Below are 6,703 nucleotides of genomic sequence, written 5' to 3' on the forward strand. Positions count from 1 at the left end.
TCCTTCTTTATTGATAGTTTATCTCTACTTTCTCGCCTTTTTTGCTTCTTTTTCGCTTCTCTTTCTTTTACACCTTTAGTATAGAAAATCAATCTATAAACCCCCCATTTTATGACCAAATAGATTGGACTTTACGATATCTTGCCTCCCCGAGGAGATCGACCGGCTTCCCTAGCTATATAGTTAGTTTAGTTAGTTATTTTTAATTGGTATACGACGCCTCACAAATTTTAGCGGCCATTCGTTGCGGGAGGCAATTGCCCTATCTGTTTTTGTTTCGTTTATTTTATCCGTCTCAAGGAATTTTTATTCCTTAAGGCAGTTCTTATTTATTTTCTTTCAGTGTTGTATGCCCGGTGTCGAACAGGTTGGAGTTAGTTCAAACTGATTCTCGAGCTAGAGACTGTTCTGCATAGACTCCAAAATCGCAAAGAGAATCCCGAAAGGAAGCCTTGAGTACTTTCGAACCCGAACTTCAAGATTTTCTATTTATTTAAAACCCGTCTTTTGAAGAAGACACTTTCAGTTCAGAACCCAACCAAGAAAGATGCCAACATTGCTAGTCATTCTGAGCCTAAAGCATCATCTATTCCCAAAGGTTTCAATCTGGGATCGAGGATGGGAATACTTTTGACATTCGTCCGTCCTATATCAATCTGGTGGAGAGAAATCTCTTTAGAGGTGTGGCAGGTGAAGACCCGAGGAAGCATATGGAGGTCTTTACGGACTCACTGCTTTACTATCCCCGCCACAAAGGGGTAACTCAAGACAAGATTAAGGAGGTGTTGTTTCCTTTTTCTTTGACTGACTCAACCAGGAGTGGTGATCGACTTGAACGTACGCCGCGGGATCACAGCATCGGGAGACCCTTGCTCTTGCTTTTTATAAGAGATATTTCCCTCCGCAACGCACTAATCAGCTGAGGGCCAAGATCACTAGTTTCAAGCAGGCACCGGATGAAACGTTCTATGAAGCTTGGTGTCGGTTCAAGAGGTTGGTGAGGTCTCTTCCTCACCATGGTTTTGATCCGTGGTTTTTATCCAATCAGTTCTACAATGGGTTGTACGATGACCACAGAGCCATACTTGATGCTTCATCCAACGGAATATTTCAAAAGAATACTGATGATGATAAGGGATGGGCGATTATTGAGGAGATGGCGACCCATTGTGCCGAGTATGGGAACCCGAGGGATGGTATTCGAATAGTTCACGCGGTCGATAAGGCAGTCGTGGCTCAGCTGGAAGCCATGAATGCTCGTTTTGATAAATTGGAGCAACATTATGCTGGGGAGCCTCAGACGGTCCATTTGCTTACTAGAGGGGAGACCATCACATGTGAGAGGTGTGGGAGCAACGACGGTCACCTTCTTGTTGGTGTCTTACGAGAGAAGGAATAGGTCCTTGCTTTTCAACAATATGCTGCAAGTAGGGGTTCCTAATATAATAACCAAGGGGCAGTCCATCCCAATTTGAGGTGGACAAGTCAAAATGTGCTCAATCCTACCCTCCTCCAGCAGCTAGATAGCAGCCCATATGTCCTCCTCATAAGGCTCAACAAGGCTTTAAAACCTCCTTCCTTTCCTACACCTAATCACGTGCATCATCCTCGGGTGGGGTGAGCGAGTTATTTGAGTTGAAGACGATGTCATAGTTCTTTGACAAAGCAATGGCAACTAAGTGACCAACAAAAAGATGCATCCATCAAGTCACTTGAAACTCAAGTTGCCGAGTTAGCCGCGAACCAATCTACGAGAAAGCAAGGTCATTTACCATCACAAGTCGATAAGAATCCACACGAGATGGTAAATTTAATAAATCCGAGAAGCGTTGCTCATTCGAGGGACCGGAATTGTTAGAAATCGCACTTCGAGGAAGGTAATTCTTCGATGAACAATGTACTATTGAAGAAAAAGAGTCAAGACAAAGAAAATACTCGATCGATGGTTTTAGGTGGTCGATCGAGTGAAAAGTGAAGAAAAGACTTCGATCGAGTGGAACTTTTACTCGATCGAGTGAACAGAGAAAGAATATTTCGATCGAACGAAACAAACAGCTTCGATCGAGTGACTTTATTGAGGATACTACTCGATCGAGTGATATTTTTGCTCGATCGAGTGATGCTATTATAGAAGACCTCGATCGAGAGCCTTTTTAGTGCTTGATCGAGTGGAATATCACCTAAAAGATCCGTTCGAGAGGAAAGAAGTCTCGATCGAAGGATGTAGAGCTCGATCTAGCTGACACGTTGGAAGAGAGGAACAAGGGGCTCGAGATACCCATCATGGTACCCTTCCCAAGGCGACTCACAGAACACAAAGGCTAATCAACAGTTCGGTAAATTTGCCGAACTCTTGAAAAGCTTGCAAGTTACGGTTTCGTTCGCCGAATTGTCGACACAGTACCCTCTTACCTTAAATTTATGAAAGAAATTTTATCACGTAAGAGGCACATTAACGATCATGAGACGGTAGCTTTGACCGAGGTAGGGACGACCCTTAGTTCGAATAAGTTACCTCCCAAACAATGACTGCAGGTAGTTTCTCGATTCCGTGTCACATTGGTACCCACTTAATTGATAACGCATTATGCGATCTTGGCGCTAGCGTGAGTGTATTACCGTTGTCTCTTGCTAAGAGACTTGGTTTGACCAAGTTTAATTACACAAATATGATCGGCATTCGGATGGCCGACCGTAGTATATCGCGCCGTTAGGTGTCATAGAAGACATACCTGTTAAGATCGGAGATTCTTTATTCCCGTTGATTTCGTTCTACTTGACATCCCCGAGGGCATACATACCCCTATCATAATAGGGAGACCATTTTTATTTACTGCTCGTGCAGTGATAGACGTCGGGGCAAGACATTGACTTTTCAGGTTGGGGACGAGGAATTGATATTCCATCGTCTAAGTCCCGAAGGGCTCCCATGCAAGCTCACCTTGCAATGCCCTCTCTTCTACTGACCCTCCTATTGACACTCCAAATGAAGATTTGGAATATTGTCGCTTATCGTGACCCCTCCGCCTCATTGAGAGCAAAAAGGAGGAAAGTTCGTCTGTTTTCCTTCTTTGCGCAGTACAGATGAAAATTGAAGGATCTGTCAATGAGTATTGTGCAAGTAATGTCATTCAAAGTGGGAGTGATGACGCTAAAGCTGGTAAGAAATGAGTAAGGACGAGGAAAGTTTGCGCGTATGTGGACGTCAACTATTCTCTTCCTAATGATTCAAGTTCAAGCTCGTGGAGAATGAAGAGGACGGTTAATGTTGCTGAGGTGGTGTCCTCCAGTCAGGAGCCCTCCGAGGGGCTGCTGAATTGCTTTGAGAAGTGAGCGGGGAAATGCCCGTGTAACAAATTGTATAAATAATTTTTAATTTCCGTCGGATTTGTTTATTGCATTTAATTAGGACAATTAGAATTTCGACATTTTTAGCGTAGATTAGAAGACTATAGACTGTTACTATTCATATTTGGTATTTTGGGATAGTTTTGCGAGTGTTTTTATGCAGGTTTGGGGAATTATACCCAAATTCAAAGGTTTACCCGAGGAAAAGAGCTCGTTCGAGTATTTTTTGTACTCGATCGAGTGAAAGTTGATCGATCGAATGGTTTCATAGTACTCGATCGACATAAGCTAAATATGGGAGTTCTCGATGGAGTAGATGGAATCCAGAACTCCTCGATCGAGTGATTCAAAACTACTCGATCGAGTGATTTTGCAATTCATACGCAGGAAGTCTCTTTAACTCCCTTCTTTCCTCCTTTATTCTAATTACTCTTTCATTTTTCAGTTTGCCCTTCCTTATTTGCGACCAAAATCCCCAATATCTCCATTTTTATTGCCCTTATACCAAATCCGCCACCTACATTTTATTCCTTGCTAATTAATCGTCCATTGCCCTCTATTTTCCCCTTGATTCTTGTTGTTTTACAAGGTCAATTAGAGGAGTTAGGGTTCGCGATTTTTCGATCAAAAATCGCTATTCTTGCTTTTTTTTATTATTAATTGCTCAATTTGTAGGTTTCTCATCATCAAGTAAGTAATTCCAATACTTCTTTGCATTTTAATTTCATTAATTTTGCTTTTTATGAAGTGAATTAGGAATTAGGGTTTCGAAATTCCTTATTGGGTCGAATTTTTCGACTATAATTGTGATTCTTTGCCAAATTTCTCTTACTTGATGATTAATTCCCGTACCTCATTGATTTTCACATGTTTAATTCGAATTTTATGAGAAATTTGCGATTGGGGGTTCCTGTCAGTCGAAATTTTCGACTATGAATTGGGTTTTTCCTGCTGCCATATGCTTATTTGCTTCAATTGTTGCTTAATTTGCTGCATTTGTCATCTGCTACCCTACCCCTATCGCTGATTACTTGCTTCGTTCGAATTATTGAGGAAAAATTCGGGAATTAGGGCTTCCCTATTTGACTAGGATGGATTCTAGCTTCATGCCTTCTACGAGCTCCGCTGCTAGTCCGTCCTTGTCTCTGTCTGAGACGGTAGTCCCTGCTACTACTACCGTCTCCGCACCTACCAGTACCCCTGTGTTCTTAGTTTCTGCTGCTGGTACTGTTTTACACCTGCTAGCACTGCTGCTAGCTCCGTTTCAGCCACACCTGCTAGCACTGCTGCTAGCCTTTCTTCCTCAGTGACGGTCTCTGCTACGTCCACTACTGCAGCTTCACTTTCACCTGTAGCCGCAGCTGCTTTCAGAGCGGCCCTAGTACCTTATACCGTCAGTGGACGGTCTTCTACTTCAGATTTTAGAGGTCGGGGTCGTAGTCGTGGTCGTGCTACACCTGCTCCTAACGTCTCTGTTGGCGTGGTCACGATTCGAGTGGACGACACCCTCGACTCCCACCCTGAGTACCCGCAGGTAATTTTTGTTAATGGTATACATCGTTCTAGATTTTATAACTTAGTTGACTGTGAGTTTCTCCCTACGCGTTTTCTTTGCCGTACGTCACTTGAGAGGCTCGGTTTCTATGAGCCTGTTTGTGAGCTTTTACGGGGCACGGGGATGGCCGGACTCATCACTATGAGTGGCCATACCTTTCGGTAGCTGAGTCTCGAGTTATTCAGCTCCTTCACCTTCTCTTCCAGGGCACACGACGCTGCCCCCACTAGCCTTTTTGTGTCTTTCCGGTTGTTCAACCAGACTTTTTCGATGACATTGGAGGATTTCGGTACTAGACTCGGACTTTCCTTTACGGGCGCCACTGTTGCCCCTAGGAAGGTCATTCGTCAGCTTTGGCGGACCTTGGCCCAGACCACCTTTCCCGAGCGAAAGCTCGCTCAGGTCCACCTTCCCCCTGCCCATTACTTTCTTAGACTGATGGGGAGCACTATTTTTGGCCGAAAGGAGCCAAACAACATCAACAACAACGAGCTCTCCATTCTAAGCGGTTACCTGAACATCGACTGCGAGGGTCCCTTTACCCTCAACATTGCATATTTGACCGCCCAGTACTTCCAGGCTCAGGGATAGAAGATCACGAGCACCATCGTCTGCGGTGGCATAGCCACCATTCTTGCCCGCTCTCTCCTCCGTGACTTGCCTCGTGACCTAGCGTACATCGAGGGAGATAGGTACCTAAGCCTAGCGTCTATGCACTCTCAGACCTGGCTGATTTCTGACTGACTTGGAAGATAGACGGTTCCTTGTCCGTAGACCTACCTTGCACCACTCTCCCCAGTGTAGCCCATTTGCCTACTGTTGCACGGGGCGCCCGACCACCACCTTTACCAGAGTACCACCTACCGATCCGCCTACTTACTACCTTACCCGCTGCTAAGAAGCGGCGTAGACTTGATACCGGAGAGGGATCCGCACCTTCCACGGGTGGCCAGACTTCCACGGCCACACCTACCCCGATCCCTACTCCTACTCCTACTCCCGCGCCTGCTGACCAGACACAGACACAGCCGGTCCTATCGGCTAATTTTGTACCTCCTTTATCCTTTGAGGCGTCCTCGGTCATGGACCAAGGGCGCCGTGACGGTTTGTTGATTGAGATTGCAGAGGGACAGGCTCGTATGGAGCGGGACATAGCTTTGACTTTGTTCCCTCTATAAGAGTATCACATGAGGCGACACCGTCCGATCCCAGAGGGTTGGCAACACCCTTCCTTTTACCAGTACCCAGCTGAGGGGTACCCGGAGCCTGCTAGTGAGGTGGAGGAGGACGACGAGGACCCGGTGGCGGCAGCGGAGAGAGCTCGAGCTGAGCGGAGGAGGAGGAGGAGAGAGCAGGAGGTTGACCCGGACTACACCGTGACGGTGGAGGACTTGACGAAGGAGGCTGACGAGTAGCTGCTGGTCTACTCACTTCCCCAGTTTTCAGGCTGGTTTGGGGAAGTTCGTGTTTTGTATATTTATTCTCGTTCTTTTATTTCTTTTGTCTCCTTTTAATTTTATTATTTTTCATTCTTTATTGGTTGTATATGTAACAGCCCAAGGTAACCTGCTAACGTGATATTGTCCGCTCTGGGAGACACAACCCCCTCACGGCTTTAAAACGCGTCACATTAGGAAGAGGTAGCCACATGATTATAAACCATGCTTTGTTCCCCTCTTCTACCGATGTGGGAAGGTCACCTTCCTTAAAAGTTTCAGTAATAAAACGGAATTAATAATAAATAAATTTAATGAGTGAAAATAAAATAAACTCAGCTAGTTAACGGAAATAATAGGAATT

The 6,703-nt window shown here is 45.1% G+C and overlaps 1 non-coding gene across 1 annotated transcript; it reads right to left on the reverse strand.

The window, feature by feature from the left end:
- Positions 1 to 917: 917 nt before the first annotated feature.
- On the reverse strand, positions 918 to 1,023 carry LOC141640124 (small nucleolar RNA R71). The gene has a single exon (XR_012542865.1). It is a non-coding gene; the product is annotated as a small nucleolar RNA R71 (small nucleolar RNA).
- Positions 1,024 to 6,703: the final 5,680 nt, after the last annotated feature.

The sequence above is a fragment of the Silene latifolia genome, unplaced genomic scaffold (genome assembly GCF_048544455.1).
Source record: "Silene latifolia isolate original U9 population unplaced genomic scaffold, ASM4854445v1 scaffold_728, whole genome shotgun sequence".
In the NCBI taxonomy this organism is placed as follows: Eukaryota; Viridiplantae; Streptophyta; class Magnoliopsida; order Caryophyllales; family Caryophyllaceae; genus Silene; species Silene latifolia.